This window comes from Mercenaria mercenaria, chromosome 3 (assembly GCF_021730395.1).
Source record: "Mercenaria mercenaria strain notata chromosome 3, MADL_Memer_1, whole genome shotgun sequence".
Taxonomy (NCBI): Eukaryota; Metazoa; Mollusca; class Bivalvia; order Venerida; family Veneridae; genus Mercenaria; species Mercenaria mercenaria.
Genome location: NC_069363.1, coordinates 34,814,995 through 34,835,637, shown reverse-complemented (window position 1 = coordinate 34,835,637; position 20,643 = coordinate 34,814,995). Strand labels below are relative to the sequence as shown.

Here is a 20,643-nt window from a genome sequence, read left to right as displayed (position 1 = left end):
ATATCAACACCGACTATGTGTGGTTATATTTCAATAAAACTATACTGACTTTAAAAGCATACATTTCGCGTCGGTATTTAAAAAAAAAAAAAAAGAAAAAAAAAAACATGTTTGAACTTATTACGTCGGTATTTCATTACAGACTTCAAACCAAGAAGTCGGTTTTTAAAATATGAAAAATAACTTGTTTTCCGAGGAATCTACGGGCATTTATTGAAAAATGCAAACTACAACATTTATTGCAAACGAGATGTCAATTAATTTGCAAATAATTTTACCGGTTGTTAACATGGTTATTCATAGATACAGCTTATCGTTTACCTAAAAAAATCATGTGACGGGTATCAAAAATCGTTCAAAATAAACCCGAACAACCAGATGTCTGATGATGATCATAAATAAATGAAACATAAGATCCATAAGATAGTAAAGTAATAATCTCTTTACAGAAATAACTTTATAAAATTCTGTCAAATATTCATTTATGTTAAATCTTATTGCGCATAAAAAATGTTTATATAAGAGTCAAAAGAGAAGTTTAGGTGGGTCAATGAAATTCATTCACGAATGTGCAAATTTCCCGTGCGCTCACCCAAAAACGTCTTGCGCGAACGTATTTATTTACCTTTTGTTAATTAATTATTATATATTATATACGAGTTAATTCCACCATAAATCCTACAAAAATACCATTTATTGAAAATATATGGGCGCAGTTTGTTTATGGAAATTTCCCGTGCCCGTGCCAAATTTCAATCTCGTATAAAATCGTTTTGCGCGAACGTATTTCATTTTCCTTTCTTAAATTTATTATTTATGTTATATACGGAATGAATTCTGTTAAAAACCCTATAAAAGTACGACTTACTAAAGAAATACGGGTGCATTTCTGCTATGGATATTTCCCGTGCGCTCGCCGTATTTCAATCTCGTATAAAATCGTTTTGCGGAATTTATTTCATTTTCCTTTCGTATGTTAGTTATTATGTTATATATTATGATTGAATATTGTTAAACACCCAACAAAAATACCTTTAATTAAAAAAATACAGGTGTTTTCCTTTTTAGTTGTATTCCGGATTAATGTGTGGCCGTCTCACATTATCAAATACCAAATACCCATTTTTTATGGTGTGCGAGATGGACAAAGTTTTGTCCAAACAAATTTACCATTTAATTAAGTGGTTTTAGTAACACTTTCTTCTAACGCTGCGATGACAAGAAAATTCTTACTTCGAAAGTAATTAAACATTTCACAAAATCAGACCTGGACATCAGCATAATATATTTTCAAAGAAAACGCAGTAGAAATACATTCCCTTAATATTTTGTATGAATATATAACATAGCTGTGTAATTATTGTGTGCTTGTTATGAAGCTTTCATCTAAATCTAATCGGACAATAAATTTTCAATAAAAATGTCTCATAAATGTCATATAATGCGTTCAGTACAAATAGATAGATATTAATTTTTCCAATACTTAAGCGGCTTCGGATTCGTAAGACAAAAAAAAAAAATGAATGAAATAAATTAAAAATAAAAATAAATAATTTTACGCTTGTGGCATTTGTAGCAGTCCAAATATTTTCAATACCGCATGGAAAATATAATTTGAATGAAACACCTGTAAATAATTAAGATTTAAGACTAACATGTCGAAAATGGCATGAAATCGAACCCGCTTTACTTTTGACTTTTTCATTGTACATGTATTATTTATTTGGAGATGTTACAAATGTATTAACGGGACATGCTTCCAAATGGACATCAAAATGTTTTTTTGTTGTTTTTTGTTTTTTTTTAAATGCAAATCGTTTATTTGTGTATGTGAAATAACGTACAAATAAATCATTTTATATCAAATTTCAATAGCGTGATTAACGCTTTTGCTAGCGACTGAGTGTTTTTCTATCAAATTTCGTGAAACTTACGATGAAATCGGTAACGAAAAATCAACTAAAATTTCAGATTTTTTATAATAATCTGGCGATGCAGCTTTTTCAACAACAGTCATATAAATATTAAAAACATACCGATTTTTCGTGTGTCCGAGTCGCAGATGGCATCTGGTACATAAACCTTTCGAATTATCCGTGAAAACAGCAGGAACGGGATTGTTATTCCTGCCAAACTTATCGTTTGTTTCGTAATTTCACTTAATTCGTTGTTCTTTAACATGACTTCGCGTTGTTTTAAGTCTATTTCCAATTCAATGGGACTTCTGTATTTACTAGTACAATCTAGTCTATATTCGTTGTCATCTGGAAAGTTCAGAGATCGCTTGGATGTAGAAGTTCCATCCGTGTTAAAAGATCCTAGACTCGACAGTCCTTTGACCGCTGGAGAACTACCCTCCTGTACTTTCACACTGATTTTCGGAGTTCCACTTTTGAACGCGTGCGTTGCTAATTTCAAAAATCTGTGGTAATTTCGCTCCGTCAGGTCCACGTAGGTATTCTCATCATCAAGAAAACTTATTTTCAGTACGAAAAGTCTCTGTAAAAATGGTATCTCCGATTTCAGGAAATGTTCGAATTCAGTATATCCCATTCCAAACAAATCAGCATAGTTGCAATCTATCAGAGCACATCTTTGCGTCCCGTGATATTCTTAATGCACTTTAATATCAACAGGATCACTTCCTACAAATTTTGAAGAAGCCATACTGCTGATTTTCTCGCATAAATGGTGCAACTGCGACGTTACAACTGACGCATTTTTTTTTATCAAGTGACCCCGCCCTTTACTGAAATATCAAAATTTTACTCCTTATCTGATTGGACTGGCAATGTTCACAGGTACAGCTCTCAATGACATGTTGGCAGATACCGAGATCATAAAGGGAAAACGGTTGTTTGAAGTGTTCCGAAAGTAAACGAGTGCAAATTTACAAACGGGAAACATCTTCTTAACGGGTAGTAGATAATCCAGTTTCAAACTTGCCCTAGATTTCATAGAGACAAACATTCTGACAAAGTGTAATGAAGATCAAACAGAAAATATGGCCTCTAGAGTAATAACATGTTTTTTCTATGATTTAATCAAGTGACCTAGTTTTTGACATCCGGAAGAGTTTTAAACTTAACCAGGATTTTATAGAAAAAAAACTTTCTGACAAAGAGCTCATGACGTTCAAGAAGAAAATTTGGCCTCTAGAGAGTTCACAAGGTTTTTCTGTTATTTGACCTTGTGTCATAGTTAATAATCAGTTTTAAACTTTATAGAGACAAACATTCTGACAAAGTTTTATGAAGATCAAGTAGAAAATTCGGTGACGGCTATACAAGATATATATCAAACTATTACTTTTGCTATTAACTTGCGTTTCTTTCATACTGTGTGTACAGTTTCTAGTAATGTTGCAAAGAATCGTCTTACTACCTACCAAAACAAGAATTGCACATGTAGGAAATTTTTGACTTTGTATCTGATCAACTCTTGTGAACATCCATCATGCAGGTCATAAGAAAAAAGTTATTTGAAGATTTTTCTATTTTTTTGCTTATGCAGCCCCTTTAGTGCAGGCAAGCAGAATGATTTGAACACAGTTGGGAAAGGTCCATCCAAGTATACAACAGACCATGTTGAGTTAAACTGTTCATTTAAGATGATGGATGACTAATGATTAAACACCGATCAACCTGTAAAGAGCTAACATCGATCAACCGGTAAAGAGCTAAGGTTGAACTCTTGGTTCATGTGAATTAATGAACCTCTGACAGGCTAACCAAAACCATGGAACTAATACTTGAAACAATCATAACTAAACAAGTATTTAAATGGAACTGTTTTATTTACAAAGAACTAATCATATATATATATACATTACACACAAGAATAGCACTTGCTTATACATTGTAAGTAAAAACATAGAAAATAAGAAGAAAATATAAATTTTACAACAAAAGACCCAAATGGGCCCTAGTTGCTCACTGTAGGAGGACCTTGCTTCTAGCAATGTTAGGCTCAATAAATATTTAATAAAGCCTGTACTATTTTTTTTTTTTTGTTGTGATGATCAAAAATGCTTGAACAACAGTTCAACCAAGATGCGTTACAGACCAAGTTTGGTCCATGAAGAAGATATTTAAAGATGTGTCTACTTTTAGCTCTGGAGGCTCTAAAGTGGGTCACATGGAACCATTTGAAAAATCTTGATAAAAAGTCCATGTAAGGATGCTACAGACAGAGATTGGGGAAGATCCATCAAGCAGTTCATGAAAACTTGTTTTAAGGTTTTCCTTTTTTCATTCTGATGGTTCCTAAAAGGGTTTGTGCTAAACCTTTTTCTTGATTTTGAGAAAGATCCATGCAATGTTTTTTATATACCAAGTTTGAGGAGATTCACAAAATAGTTTAAGAGAAAAGTCACTTAAAGCTACTTCTATTTTAACTCCAGCAGCCCCTAAAAGGGGCCAAGCAAAATCATTTGAACAAACTTAAGAGAGGTCCATACAAGGATGCTACAGACATTTTTAATAAAGATCCTAAAAGGGACAGTACCATTTACACAAAACTGAAAGAAGTTTAAGTGGTTCATGAAAAGAAGTTTTTTTAAAGGTTTTTCTATTTTTAATTCTGGAGAAAAGGTCTATGCAGACCATGTTTAACAGTAGTTTCAGAAAGACGAAAAGATGTTTAAATAAAGATGTTGATACAGGACAACACAGAACCATCCACCTATACTAATAGCCCACCCTGAATAAAGTTCAGGTGAGCCAAAATGCTATTAATACAAACATCACAATATTACAATCATAAATATGCAGAAAGTTTGGTGGTACTGTTGGGAAGAAAAAAGACAGAAAACTGTCTTAAATGACAGTGTAACTCATAACCTGTAGACTATTATACAAAAAAAAACAAGAGGACCATGATGGTCCTGAATCGCTCACCTATCCCCACATGACCCAGTGTTGAACTGAGTACGACGTCGTTATTTCTATTATTTGACATAGTGACCTAGTTTTTGAGCACATGTGACCTAGATATCATCAAGATAAAAAATTCTGACCAATTTTCATGAAGATCCATTGAAAAATATGACCTCTAGAGAGGTCACAAGGTTTTTCTATTATTTGACCTAATGACCTAGTTTTTGAAGGCACGTGACCAACTTCTGAATCTGACCTAGATATCATCAAGGTGAACATTCTCACCAATTTTCATGAAGATCTCATGAAAAATATGGCCTCTAGAGAGGTCACAAGGTTTTTCTATTTTTCGACCTACTGACCTAGTTTTTGACCGCACGTGACCCAGTTTCGAACTTGGCCTAGATATCATCAAGAGGAACATTCTGATCAATTTTCATGAAGATCCATTGAGAAACATGGCCTCTAGAGACGTCACAAGGTTTTTCTATTTTTCGACCTACTGACCTAGTTTTTGACCGCACGTAACCCAGTTTCAAACCTAACCTAGATATCATCAAGGTGAACATTCTCACCAATTTTCATGAAGATCCATTGAGAAATATGGCCTCTAGAGAGGTCACAAGGTTTTTCTATTTTTAGACCTACTGATCTAGTTTTTGACCGCACGTGACCCAGTTTCGAACTTGACCTAGATATCATCAAGGTGAACATTCTGACCAATTTTCATGAAGATCCATTGAGAAATATGGCCTCTAAAGAGATCACAAGGTTTTTCTATTTTTAGACCTACTGACCTAGTTTTTGATCCCACATGACCCAGTTTCGAACTTGACCTAGATATCATCAAGGTGAACATTCTGACCAATTTTCATGAAGATCCATTGAGAAATATGGTCTCTAGAGAGGTCACAAGGTTTTTCTATTTTTAGACCTACTGACCTAGTTTTTGACCGCACGTGACCCAGTTTCGAACTTGACCTAGATATCATCAAGGTGAACATTCTGACCAATTTTCATGAAGATCTCATGAAAAATATGGCCTCTAGAGAGGTCACAAGGTTTTTCTATTTTTAGACCTACTGACCTAGTTTTTGACCGCACGTGACCCAGTTTCGAACTTGACCTAGATATCATCAAGATGAACATTCTGACCAACTTTCATAAAGATCCCATGAAAAATGTGACCTCTAGAGTGGTCACAAGCAAAAGTTTACGCACGCACGAACGCACGCACGCACGCACGGACGGACGGACGACGGACGCCACGCGATGACAAAAGCTAAAAAACTGTAGAAAAAGGAAAAAGGACATTATAGAAAATTTAAAGAAATCCACCTTCATATGAACCTAGACATTTTCTATTCAGTCTTTTGTTTTGCCAGCTTCTTTCTCACCAGTAATTTTCAAATATTTTCTGCTACATAGAAAAATCTGTTGCAGTTTTCCAAAAAGTCTGTAAAACTTAGGAATGTTCCTTTAGAAATTCTACTTAAAATAGACAATACCAGTGATTTCTTGTTGACAATAATTATGCCTTGAGGAAATTCCTATAAAAAGGCAATGTGTTTGCTTAAACTTGTCCGTTTTGTTGGATTTAAAGTCATTGAAAAATTTGTATGTCAAATTTCAAGCTTTTGATGGTGGAGGAAGGCCCAAGGTGCTCCAATGAGCATTGTTTGATGGTGGATGAAGGCCTAAGGTGCTCCACTGAGCATTGTTTGATGGTGGAGGAAGGCCCAAGGTGCTCCTTGTTTGATGGTGGAGGAAGGCCCAAGGTGCTCCACTGAGCGTTGTTTCAGGTACGTGCAGGCACCTGGGTACAACCACTGACCTTCCATATGTCAGTTTGATGGCTTCCTCACTTGACAGTCTCTACAACCAAGTAAGCTTTCCCACTCATAGGGTGAGGGGCAAGTGATCCTTAGTCAAAGACCCTAACCAATCTGCCTTGGAGGCTCCCTTAATCTTGCCCAATAAATCTATGTAGTTGTTCACTATGTGTAAATTTACAATTTTTCAATTGTAAAATTAGGTTTACAACCAGGTTGAAAATGTGTAAACCAAATTTGATAAACTTTTCACCTTTCTTTTTTTTGTTGATTTTTGCACCTCAAATTCATTGTAACTAGCGTAAATTCATTACATCGGTGTTCCCAAACCAAGCAGGAATCCCCACCTTCCTGGAAATTTTAACTTGAAAGATACAAAATCAAGGTCGTAACTAAAATTAGAATTTTAAAATTCAGTATACCAAAGTCTGTATACCGATTAAAAGTCAGTAACAGCAACACTTTAAAGAAATAAATGATAAAAAAAGAAAAGTAAAAGAATTGGTCCTTTAGAGTACCTGACAGAACAATAATTGAGCTCTAAGTTAAAATACAAGTATTAACAAACAACATCCATACAGAACAAGTGTATAAACAAGAGACCCATGATGGCCTGACCCTCTACTGGCCTTTCTAGCTTAACCTTTACCCTGCTAAATTTCTAAAATAGACTGGTCTATCATTCAATTTGGGCAGTACCATTTATTAATCAAAGGGATGTTCAATTAAAATTCACCGAGTGAATAGCAAACAGTGCAGACGATGATCAGCTTGGCACGGTCACAAAGGCAGAATTACTTGCCATCAGCAGGCAAAAGGTTAACTGACCTTTTGATACGTTTTTTTTTTCTGTAACATTATCAATATAAAATTTGGCAGAAACCAGAGTCATTATTTGAACAAGGTTGAAATAGGTTTGTTAGATGCTGTTACCCACCAAATATCTAAGCTCTAGCTATTGTGGTTTTATGTAAGAATATTTTAGAAGCATCACTTTTTCATGGTTATAGTGACAATAGTTCTGCAACTTCTGACTCCGTTGGAATATACTTTAATGAGGACAAGCCTAATAACAATTTGGTGATTACAGTTCACACTGGAGAAGTAGATATTTTTGTAAAAGTTTACGAGGGACAACTTAAGAGAGTATAAGCTATTACTAGCATTTTGGGCCAGTAGAGCTAAAACAACATTGCAATAAAAAAATCAGTACTTGGTATAAAATGAGCTACACAGTAGAATAACTTATCAACTGTACCACAGTTCCGTGTATATTATTTTATATAAGCTCGGTAGCACATTTATTTTTCTTAAAATGGTTTCTTTTTTTCTTACATATAAATCACTGGTTTTGATACTCTGAATAAGTAATTCATTCTTAGAGTACAGAATACAATTAGTAATTAAATTACACTGTAACCCTTGACGACAACAGTTTCTGCACTTTCACATTCTTTTTTATTCTTAAACTCATAAATTAATTGGATCCGAAACTCTGATTACTGCTTCCTTACTTGACAATATGCAAGCTGGAATCTGTGTATTTTTCCCCAGGTATATACATGTATGCATGAAAAATTCTATGCCATTTCAGACTAAGTTTTAATACAGTTTTAATAAATTACCTACGGCATTAATATAAATACTTCTCAGTTAACAATGTTGTACACAAAATAGCAAATGAATGTGCATGTATTTTTCACTTAAAATATAGACATAAAAGATTTTAAACTTGTATATAAAACTTACATAACCTTAATTAGTTACCTTTGCTATTTAAATGGGTATACCATACTTGCTACGAGTATAAATACAATAGTGAACATGATACAAACTCTGTTTTATTACAGAGAATACCTCAACAATATTTTGTTCAAGACATATCTCATGCATGTTCAGAAAAATAATTTGCAACAGCAAAAAGTTTAAGTAGCTGCAATTATTTGTTGATTTTGAAAGTATGAATGAAACTGTCTGGAAATGCATGACTTCATGCTATAGTAATCAAGAATGGTCAGCCCATGACACACAATAGTCTAGAAAGCCAATTAGAGGTGTATTGAAAGTTTGTTACATAGGACAACAACAACATGATTTTATTAAGAAAATATATGGCACTTCTATATTAGATTCGCATTCACTATATTTTAATGAATTTCATGACATTTCAATGCACTTCACTTCACTACCAATGCTATACAATTTTTGTTGACTAGATGGTTATAACTATGCATTATGAAAAAATATGAAGAAATGAAACAGAAAGGAATTACCATATCTTGTTGAAGTGTGAATGAATAAAAGTTAGAGGTTGGTTTTTTTTTTTTACAAAAAAAAAACAAAACGTATGTCTCCAAGAACTTTCCACGCAGAAATTGCATGCCACAAAAAATGCTTGGCAATGATCACTTTTGTGAAGTTTGGTGTAATTCCACCTGTTGTATTGGATCAGTTGCAAGGGCCATAACTCCACTGAAAGTCACTGAACTTGAAGAAGCTAATAATATGCACAATGAGGCTTGGTACTTCTAACTCCTGTAAAGTTTGGTGGAATTCCACCCAGTAAGAAAAAGAAGTGGCCAAAACATTATAAAATTTGACGAATCAAGGGCCATAACTTCACCAAAATCATTGAACCAGAAAATGCCAAAATATGCACAATGCGGCTTAGTCATGATTATTCCTGTGAGGTCTGGGGGAAATCCGTCCAATAATATAAGACAAATGGCCAAACATCGTAAAATTTGATCATAAAGGCATAACTCTGCTGAAAATTATCAAACCAGAAAATGCGAATTATATGCACAACTAAGCTTGGTAATGATCATTCCTGGGAAGTTTGGTGTAAATCTTCAAGTGGTGTTGGAGGAGTTGCATGGGCAACTTTGTGCAGACAGATGGACAGATAGACAACACTTAATCAATATGTACTACATGTGGGAGACATAATACTGTACATGGTAGATAGACAAAAGGAAGTGTTCCTAGAGGAGAGAAAGATACAGTGCTAGAGAAAAATAAAGTGACAGTCTATCTTACAGGTCTAGCCTCAAAATACACATACCACACTGACTCATGAAAATATTACAGCTGTGGCCAATAAAAGTAAAGATTAGCCTTTGTTGATGACCTCCTTGAACAGCAATAACCTTTCTACAAAGACAGATGTTTTCCTTCCTGTAAGACAGAATTCTTAATACATTAACCTCTGCACAATAACAACCTCAGTAGAACTAACATATCAGAGTGTTCCAGGTTGTCTCTGCTTTAGAGCTTGTATTGTTTGTAAACAGCAACACTACCAAACATCATCTATTACTGACTAAGGGGAATGTCTGTGCTTTTTTCCTTCCTGAATAAATTCTTTAAATTCCGTTTCATGACTGCATAGGTAGGTCCTGGTTCCTAGTATATTACATAACGAGGAATAAATGATTAATTCAAAACAACCCTAAAGTCCCTGAAATTTTCTGTCATATAATTATGGTCTCAGCTATCATGAGGAAACAGTTTTGTGTGTTTCTAAAACTATCTTTATCTGTATACATGTATCTAGTTATAAAATAACAGTCTCAAACTAAACAAGAGGACCATGATGGTCCTGAATCGCTCACCTGTTCCCACATGACCCAGTTTTGAGTAAGACGTCATTTTTTCTATTATTTGACATAGTGACCTAGTTTTTGAGCTCATGTGACCCAGTTTTAAACTTGACCTAGATATCGTCAAGTTAAAAATTCTGACAAATTTTCATGAAGATCCATTGAAAAATATGGCCTCTAGAGAGGTCAAAAGATTTTTCTAATTTTAGACCTACTGACCTAGTTTTTGACCGCAGTTAACCCAGTTTCAAACTTGAACTAGATATCATCAAGATGAACATTCAGACCAACTTTCATACAGATCCCATGAAATGTATGGCCTCTAGAGAGGTGACAAGTTTTTTTTATTATTTGACCTACTGACCTAGTTTTTGATGGCAGGTAACGCAGTTTCAAATTTGACCTAGATATCATCAAGATGAACAATTTGACTAATTTTGATGAAGATCCATTCAAGGGTATGGCCTCTAGAGAGGTCAAAAGGTTTTTTTATTTTAAGACGTACTGACCTAGTTTTTGATTGCAGTTGACCCAGTTTCAAACTTGACCTAGATATCATCAAGATAAACATTCAGACCAACTTTCATACAGATCCCATGAAAAATATGATCTCTAGAGAGGACAAAAGGTTTTTTCATTATTTGACCTACTGACCTACTTTTTGACGACACGTGACCCACTTTCGAACTTGACCTAGATATCATCAAGATGAACGTTCTGACCAATTTTCATGAAGATCCATTCACAAGTATGGCCTCTAGAGAGGTCACAAGGTTTTTCTATTTTTAGACCTACTGACCTAGTTTTTGACTGCACGTGACCCTGTTTCGAACTTGACCTAGATATCATCAAGGTGAACATTCAGACCAAATTTCATGAAGATCAACTGAAAAATATGGCCTTTAGAGAGGTCACAAGGTTTTTCTATTATTTGACCTACTGACCTAGTTTTTGATGGCATGTGACCCACTTTCGAACTTGACCTAGATATCATCAAGATGAACATTCAGACCAATTTTCATACAGATCATATGAAAATATGGCCTCTAGAGAGGTCACATGGTTTTGCTATTATTTGACCTACTGACCTAGTTTTTGATGGCACGTGACCCACTTTCGAACTTGACTTAGATATCATCAAGGTGAACATTCTGACCAATTTTCATGAAGATTTCATGAAATATATGGCCTCTAGAGAGGTCACAAGGTTTTTCTATTTTTAGACCTACTGACCTAGTTTTTGACCGCACGTGACCCAGTTTCGAACCTGACCTAGATATCATCAAGATGAACATTCAGACCAACTTTCATACAGATCCCATGAAAAATATGGCCTTTAGAGAGGTCACAAGGTTTTTCTATTATTTGACCTACTGACCTAGTTTTTGATGGCACGTGATCCAGTTTTGAACTTGACCTAGATATTATCAAGGTGAACATTCTGACCAATTTTCATGAAGATCTTGTGAAATATATGGCCTCTAGAAAGGTCACAAGGTTTTTCTATTTTTAAACCTACTGACCTAGTTTTTGACCGCACGTGACCCAGTTTCGAACTTGACCTAGATATCATCAAGGTGAACATTCTGACCAATTTTCATGAAGATCCATTGAAAACTATGGCCTCTAGAGAGGTCACAAGGTTTTTCTATTTTTAGACCTACTGACCTAGTTTTTGAAGGCACGTGACCCAGTTTCGAACTTGACCTAGATATCATCAAGGTGAACGTTCTGACCAATTTTCATGAAGATCTTGTGAAATATATGGCCTCTAGAGAGGTCACAAGGTTTTTCTATTTTTAGACCTACTGACCTAGTTTTTGAAGGCACATGACCCAGTTTCGAACTTGACCTAGATATCATCAAGGTGAACATTCTGACCAATGTTCATGAAGATCCATTGAAAATTATGGCCTCTAGAGAGGTCACAAGGTTTTTCTATTTTTAGACCTACTGACCTAGTTTTTGAAGGCATGTGACCCAGTTTCGAACTTGACCTAGATATCATCAAGGTGAACATTCTGACCAACTTTCATAAAGATCCCATGAAAAATGTGACCTCTAGAGTGGTCACAAGCAAAAGTTTACAGACGCAGGCACGGACGCACGGACGGACGACGGACACTGCGCGATCACAAAAGCTCACCTTGTCACTTTGTGACAGGTGAGCTAAAAATTGTCCAAGCAAACTGTATATTAGAACATGGCTAAAACCGTTTTTAATCTTTTGATTTTTACTTCAAAACAGAAAATTGTAAACAGATACATTATACTATCATTGCCTCAAACTTCAGTAAAATCATTAAAGAACAACCAAAAAGTCACAAAATTGATATGACATTAAAAAGAATAAAAATTAACACTGACCACCTTGTACTAACGATTATTAGATTATTAGTTTCTTTTTCAATTAAAACACCCACAGTATCATTTCTTTTCCAATTAAAAAACTCACAGTATCTTTTCTAATTAAAACACTCACAATATATTTTCTTTTCCAATTAAAATACTTGCAGTACCTTTTGACATGTGAGGAAAGACCACATTAATAAAAAAAACTATCTTTTGGCTTTTCAAATGATGGTTTGAACATACAATGTACTTTAAAATCAACAACACAAAATGTGCACAATTCATATTTCAGTAAGCATGCAAACTGGTTGAGATTATGTATGTAAATTATGACAAAATATGAAATACAACTGGGAGATGTGTAAAATTAGGGATCAACTGATAACAAAAATTCTATTACCTAGCTATATATTTTCCATGTAAAATACAGGATCTATCAGTTACACTGATACACTATCTTCTCCTACCACTGGATCAGTGTGTTCTGAACCTGTATTACACTTTAGTTTTCCAGAATTTACGGAAGTAGACCAAAAAAGTACTTCTTCAAACTGCCCAGACAGTGTGATATTGGTTCAGAAAACACCAAGTCGATATCAATACAACATGTATAAGTCGATAAAAAAAAAGGGCACTAATGTGATCATCTTGACATTTGTATCATGTCTTGCTGGTTGCGTTACTTTTCATGTTACACTCAATTTATACACAAACTAACACAACAAAACTCCATGTGATACAAATGTCCAGATCAACATACCAGTTTTGAAGTCAATGCTCTAAGTCCAAACCCCATCTTTCTGTCTTACAACAACAATCTATACTGAACTTAAAAATGAAGATTTAAAATCATATTATGCAATATAAAAAGTTTGAGAGATTATATTGATAAAAAAACAACATTTTTACAATTATATCTGTACTATATATCAACAGAATAAGCCATCGAATGCAGGCAACACAACTAAAATAAAGGAAAATTTAATATGACTATATCATGTTAAACCAATATATATTAAAGTTTAACAAATGGCAGCAAAAATATAGCATTAAAATCCATTAGAAATCTGACAAATCTACTGGTTTCTTACAAATCTATTCATTTATAAAAGGAACATATAAAAACAATGAAGAATTAGCTGACTGTGATATATTTTCTTAAAAACATTAACTAACTTACAATGATTCATGTAGTATTACAAAATGTTGATTAATAGATGCATCGCAAATGGATTACAAGCAAATAATTCTGGCATGCCAGACAGGATTTTCCCCTGATTTTTCTGGTACTGGAAAAACTCATCTTACACCCTGGGTTTACACCCTGGGGTGTAAGACGACTCATGTGCTGAAATTTATGAATGAATGCAAAAATTCATATGCTACTATAATAAGATAGTGCTTAAAAGAAAAGCAATTGTTTTATCATATTTCTTCTATAAATGTGGTAGGCAAGAAAAGGAATCTATCACTAGTTGAAGGTGAGGATTGAAATATCTGGCTTTTGGGCAACTGTTTCATGGTACCTCAGCTGAGCCTCATTACCACCTAAACAGTTACCCTCGAGCCAGATATTTCCATTCGTACCTCTAACCAGTGAAAGATTCTTATATGATTTAGATTATCCATTTGCAAAATATACGTCTGGTCCCAATCATTCAAAAAAGCTCATTTCACTGCTGATTTTGTTACAGAAATAGGAATAATATATAACAGAGATGTAGGTAAAATCTTTTCTTCTTTTTTTAAAAACCACTTCAGGGGCTATAACTGTTACATCAACAGCACACGTGAGAATCAGAAGATTGTATATAAAACCATTAAAAAATCAACTAGATTTTGCACTGGATGGAAAGAAATTGCAGATTTTAATCAATTTAAAGGAAATAACCCTGGTGCACTTATGTTGAGTCTAATCAGCATCCTCCAGTTAAAACAAACATTAACAATTAATATCCATTAGCATTCCTACACTATGACAAAAAATCAGCGAAAATGATCATTTTAACCAAATCAAGGGCAATAACTCTGATAGCATCAGGCTGATTTTACCAACATTTGCATGCAAGCAGGTATAAGTGTTTAAGAAATCCACACCAAATATCAACTCAATGTGACTGATATGGCTGCAGGATGAAAACTGCAGTTTTTGTTATCAGTTGAAGGGAAGTAACTCTGGTAATACTTACTTATTTTCAGAGAAGTAGATACAAGTAAATACAAATATCCATATCAAATATCAGCTAAATTAGAGCAACAATAACAAGACATGGCTTAGGAGGGACAGATTCTACAGATTAAATTATTCAAAGGGCAATAACTCAGGTCATACAAAATTGACTAAGCATAATAGTTTGCATAAAATTATGTGAGAAAGTATATTATATGGTTATACAGATATAAATTAATACCATCAATTTAGATTTTGAAAGTTCCATAAATAAGGCTAGCAATTGTATTCTTTCTTAACTAAAACATTTAATATAAACCTTTGGTGAATTTGCACTTTCTTTAAATTCTTCTTTCAGCTCCATTTTTTCTGCACATGTAAAATTTTCTTCTTTTTTTTTTTTTTCATATATGAAAAATAAGTCATTTAAAAAATATTTCAACCAATTTCTGATATTGTTCTGAATGTTTTCTTTATCTTCTCTATGTGTGTGCTACAATAAAAGAAACAAGAGAAAATATAAAAACTGAGCATAAAAAAAAAATACTTATTCATTTAATGAACATTTAATATAATACTTTGGAATACACAAACAAAAACTTTTTTGATCATCTTATTTTGAAAATCGTAATTTTACTTAAGTTTCTCGCACACATATATACATAAAAAGACACCACAATTATGCTGTCTGCAATCTGTATAAACATTTTCAAATAAGACTGTAGACAGGGTATTTTTTGCATGTTTTTATTACTTTCCATTACATCAGCCAAATTCCCATTACCTCAATTATGTACTTCATAGCTGTTTTCTCTGTTGGAGGCAATGTTCTGAATTTGTGTATCACAATTTTAGTTATTTATTATATTTTGCAAGTATTAGCAGAAATAAAAACACTGCAAATAACACCAGATCTACAGTAAACAGTTTACTAAAGCACCAACTAATATCTTTATCCTAGATTAGCAAATATTCTCAGTATTATGCAATACATATATAATATTACACAGTTACTTGCTCGCTGTATTATAATATAAGGCATGAATAAGAAAAATAGTAATGGTAAATGAAGCCTATACACTTCTTTGGTAAGCAAATTTAATTACTCCCAACAAAGCTTATGGTTTAATGTCTTCATGTAAGATAACATGCTGCTCTTTCACAAGTCCAAAAACTACACTTCCAATTTCAATTTCTGTTCAACAGGAGCCCTCCATCATATTGTTTTTCTGCTTTCCATGACATACTTATTCCTAGCTCATGACTGACAGTAAAATTCATGTGAAGGGAGAGAGAGAGCTCCCTTAAAACAAATTTAATTTGAAGATTCATTATGACTGAATTGCCCATACCTGTTTGGAAACAATTATGCACCAGTAACTTAGTGTTTTATGCTTTATGTTACATTGTTTTAATAAAATGTTTTTTTATTAAAAAAGACATCAATGTAGTAAAAGCAGATTATTTTAAATAAAGTAATTACATTTTACAAAATCTGGAAAAAAATGTGGGCAGTTTTCTATGTATCCCATAATCAAAATTTATAGCATACTGTCTGACATGCTTTTAAACCACTGAACCACTTTCTGAAAACACACACACTATAATACCTCAGTAAAAATATCCAATCATATATTTTGTTTCCTAATAATAAACGTACTTAACACCTTGACACAATCTAATCCTACATAACAGTCAAAATGTCCTAAAAAGAAACCATGAGAAGTACATGCACTGCACTGTAAGAAAGTAAAACAAAATGAACTATTTACAAGTACAAAACATTTAAATAAATAAACAGACTAACGTTGCTATTTTTATGACCTTCTGTAAGGTATATTGCACTTGTTATCTATGCATAGTACAAAAGTTTGTTAATGTTTGTACCATGCTGATCTGCTACTTGCGCCGCATAAAACTGGAATAAAAAACTGCTTTCATTCAAATTAATTCTGATAGAATATGTTTTCGCTACAGTTTAAAGTTAAAAAGTATCACACTTTTCTACTACACATGATCCATATTAAGGAGTGGAAACTTCTTCAACATTAAACCTGCATTATGTTTAAGTATGTATGTATGTCAATAAAATCAACTTTATATAAAATAATTTGATTGCATTTCTGTTTTGATTTTAGTTTCTTTATTTAAACAAGAGGACCATGTTGGTCCTGAATTGCTCACCTGTCCACACGCAATCCAGTTCATTGTGGCTAAGTTTCATTGAAAACCACCAAGTAGTTTGGTTTAAACATATTTTATTTTTCAATATTTACAACATGATTACAAATATACAATAAAGGATTGGACAGGAAGCTTTATAAGCTTAAGGTTGTCCTCTCCCTTGGAGAGTAGTTTCCAAGTAGTTTCAGAGTAGATGCCATAACAAAAGACCGCAGTTAACCCAGTTCCGAACTTGATATCATCAAGGTGAAAATTCTGACCAATTTTCATGAAGATCCATTGAAAAATATGGCCTCTAGGGAGGTCACAAGGTTTTTCTATTTTCAGACCTACTGACCTAGCTTTGGACCACACAGGACCAAGTTTCGAAGTTGACCTAGATATCATCAAGATAAACATTCAGACCAACTTTCATACAGATCCCATGAAAAATATCGCCTCTAGAGAGGTCACAAGGTTTTTCTATTATTTGACCTACTGACCTAGTTTTTGATGGCATGTGTCCCAGTTTCGAACTCCAACTAGATATCATCAAGGTGAACATTCTGACTAATTTTCTTGAAAATCCATTGAAAAATATGGCCCCTAGAGAGGTCACAAGGTGTTTCTATTTTTAGACCTACTGACCTAGTTTTTGACCGCACGTGACCCAGTTTCAAACTTGACCTAGATATCATCAAGGTGAACATTCTGACCAATTTTCATGAAGATCCATTGAAAAATATGGCCTCTAGAGAGGTCAAAAGGTTTTTCTATTTTTAGACCTACTGACCTCGTTTTTGACCGCACATGACCCAGTTTCAAACTTGACTTAGATATCATCAAGATGAACATTCAGACCAACTTTCATACAGATCCCATGAAAAATATCGCCTCTAGAGAGGTCACAAGGTTTTTCTATTTTTAGACCTACTGACCTAGTTTTTGACCGCACATGACCCAGTTTTAAATCTGACTTAGATATTATCAAGATGAACATTCAGACCAACTTTCATACAGATCCCATGAAAAATATGGCCTCTAGAGAGGTCACAAGGTTTTTCTATTGATAGACCTACTCACCTTGTTTTTGATCGCAAGTGACCCAGTTTCGAAATTGACCTAGATATCATCAAGGTGAACATTCTGACCAATTTTCATGAAGATCTAATTAAAAAATATGGCCTCTAGAGTGGTCACAAGCAAAAGTTTACAGACGCACAAACTGACGGATGGCGGACCCTCTTTTCACCCCTGGAGCATAATTTGAACAATCTTGTTAGAGAACCACTAGGCAATGCTATAAACCAAATATCAAAGGCCTACGCTTTGAACTTTCAGACAAGAAGATTTTTAAAGTTTTTTCCTATATAAGTCTATGTAAAACTTGGGACCCCCAGGGCAGGGCCTCTTTTCACCCCAGGGGCATAATTTGAACAATTTTGGTAAAGGAACACTAGGCAATGCAACATAACAAATATCAAAAACCTACACCTTGCAGTTTCAGACAAGAAGATTTTTAAAGTTTTTTCCTACAAAAAGTCTATGTAAAACTTGGGACCCAAGGGTGGGGCCTCTTTTCACCCATGAGTAAATTTTTGAAAAATTTTGGTAAAGGACCACAAGGCAATGCTACATACCAAATATCAAAGGCCTAGGTCTTGTGGTTTCAGAAAAGAAGTTTTTTAAAGTTTTTCCCTACCGCTATATAAGTCTTTGTAAAACTTGGGACCCCCCGGGTGGGGCCTCTTTTCACCCCAGGGGCATAATTTGAACAATCTTCATAGAGGACCATTAGATGATGTCACATGCCAAATATCAAGGCTCTATGTCTTGTTGTTTTGGACAAGAAGATTTTTTAAGTTTTTCCTTTTGGTTGACATGGCAACCAGCGTTCTGTGTGGAATTCATTCTTTGAACAATTTTGAAAGGGGGCCACCCAAGGATCATTCCTGTGAAGTTTGGTGTAAATCTGCCCTGTGGTTTTCAAGAAGAAGATGTTTTTAGAAATGTTGATGGACACACGACGCACATCAAGCGGTCACAAAAGCTCGCCATGAGCCTTTGGCTCAGATGAGTTAAAAATGGCACAATTTACTGTATCACATAATGACATAAATAGAAAAGAAAAATATGAAATCTCTCTATTTTTATCCTATCATAACATTATCTTTGGTTTTGAAATATTCTGGGTTTCTGTACTGCACATTTAGCTGACATATAAATCAGGTCAATAAAATGTACTGATATATGAATATTCTCATATTGGAAGCCAATCTTTGGTTTTGCAGCACAGTCAACAAAAAACATGAGCAATTCAAAGGATACAAAATGCCCTTAAAGCTACACATCTTTAGTCCAAAAATACAAAAGTCCTTGTAAAAGTTAATACACTACTAAAGTGATAGTGTTACAAATACATCTAGAAAAAAATGTAGTTCTATATATATATATATATATTTATATAATTTATTATGTCTTGCATACATAATTTTTTATATAAAAAAGTTTCATCATTTCCCAAAACTGAGCAGAATATATCACAAGTGGGCAGTCAGAGCACTTTGAATCAAGCCCATGTTTTGCCATTCACCAAAACACACATACTTTCAATGTTTACTGCTTATTCTTAATTTTTTTCCAAACTATCTTCCATGCAATGAAAAACAGCATGTGTTGAAAAAAACACAATCAATCTTAAAAGAGGCCTAAAACTATCTGAAAAGCAATCCCCTATGCAGATATTCATTGTAAGAAAAGTCTAAAAATTGACAGCAGTAACATAATTAATGCAAAGCAGAACTTAAAAATAAATCTGAAGACATATAATAACTAGAAAATGCTTTTGTAAAAAAGCGCATGTCTCCCCCAATGCAAAGTCCTATAGGCAAGAAGTAAATAGGGGTCAGGAGCGAAAGTCAAAGAGACACTGATGGTTGGCTGCAATAGGGATCATCTACTTGGCATGTCCAGTCATCCCGCTAAATTTCAACACTCTTGGCCTAGTGGTTCTCAAGTCACTGTTCAGGCTCCTGTGACCTTGACCTTTGATCAAGTGACCTCGAAATAAATAGGGGTCATCTACTCTGCATGTCCAATCATCCTATTAAGTTTGTAGGTCAAGTGGTTCTCAAGTTATTTCCAAAAATGATTTTACATGAACAGGCCACTGTGACCTTGACCTTTAATAGACTGACCCCAAAATCAATAGGGGTCATCTACTCTGCATGTTCAATCATCCTATGAAGTTTCAACATTCTGGGTCAAGTGGTTCTGAAGTTACTGACCGGAAATGGTTTTCAATGTTCAGGCCCCTGTGACCTTGACCTTTCACAGAGTGACCCCAAAATCGTTAGGGGTCATCTACTCAGCATGACTAATCATCCTGTTAAGTTTCAACATTCTGGGTCAAGTGGTTCTGAAGTTACTGACCGGAAATGGTTCTCAATGTTCAGGCCCCTGTGTCCTTGACCTTTAATGGAGTGACCCCAAAATCTATAGGGTCATTTACTTTGCATGTACAATCATCCTATGAAGTTTCAACATTCTGGGTCAAGTGGTTCTCTAGTTATTGATCGAAATGGTTTTTCCATGTTCAGGCCCCTGTGACCTTGACCTTTGATGGAGTGACCCCAAAATCAATAGGG

At 34.2% G+C, this 20,643-nt stretch overlaps 1 long non-coding RNA gene across 1 annotated transcript; it reads right to left on the bottom strand.

The window, feature by feature from the left end:
* Window positions 1–3,777: 3,777 nt before the first annotated feature.
* LOC128555551 (uncharacterized) lies at window positions 3,778–20,484 on the bottom strand. The gene is made up of 2 exons (XR_008370157.1): window positions 19,199–20,484; window positions 3,778–19,136 (listed from the first exon to the last, which is right to left on the bottom strand). It is a non-coding gene; the product is annotated as an uncharacterized LOC128555551 (long non-coding RNA).
* Between the last annotated feature and the right edge of the window lie 159 nt (window positions 20,485–20,643).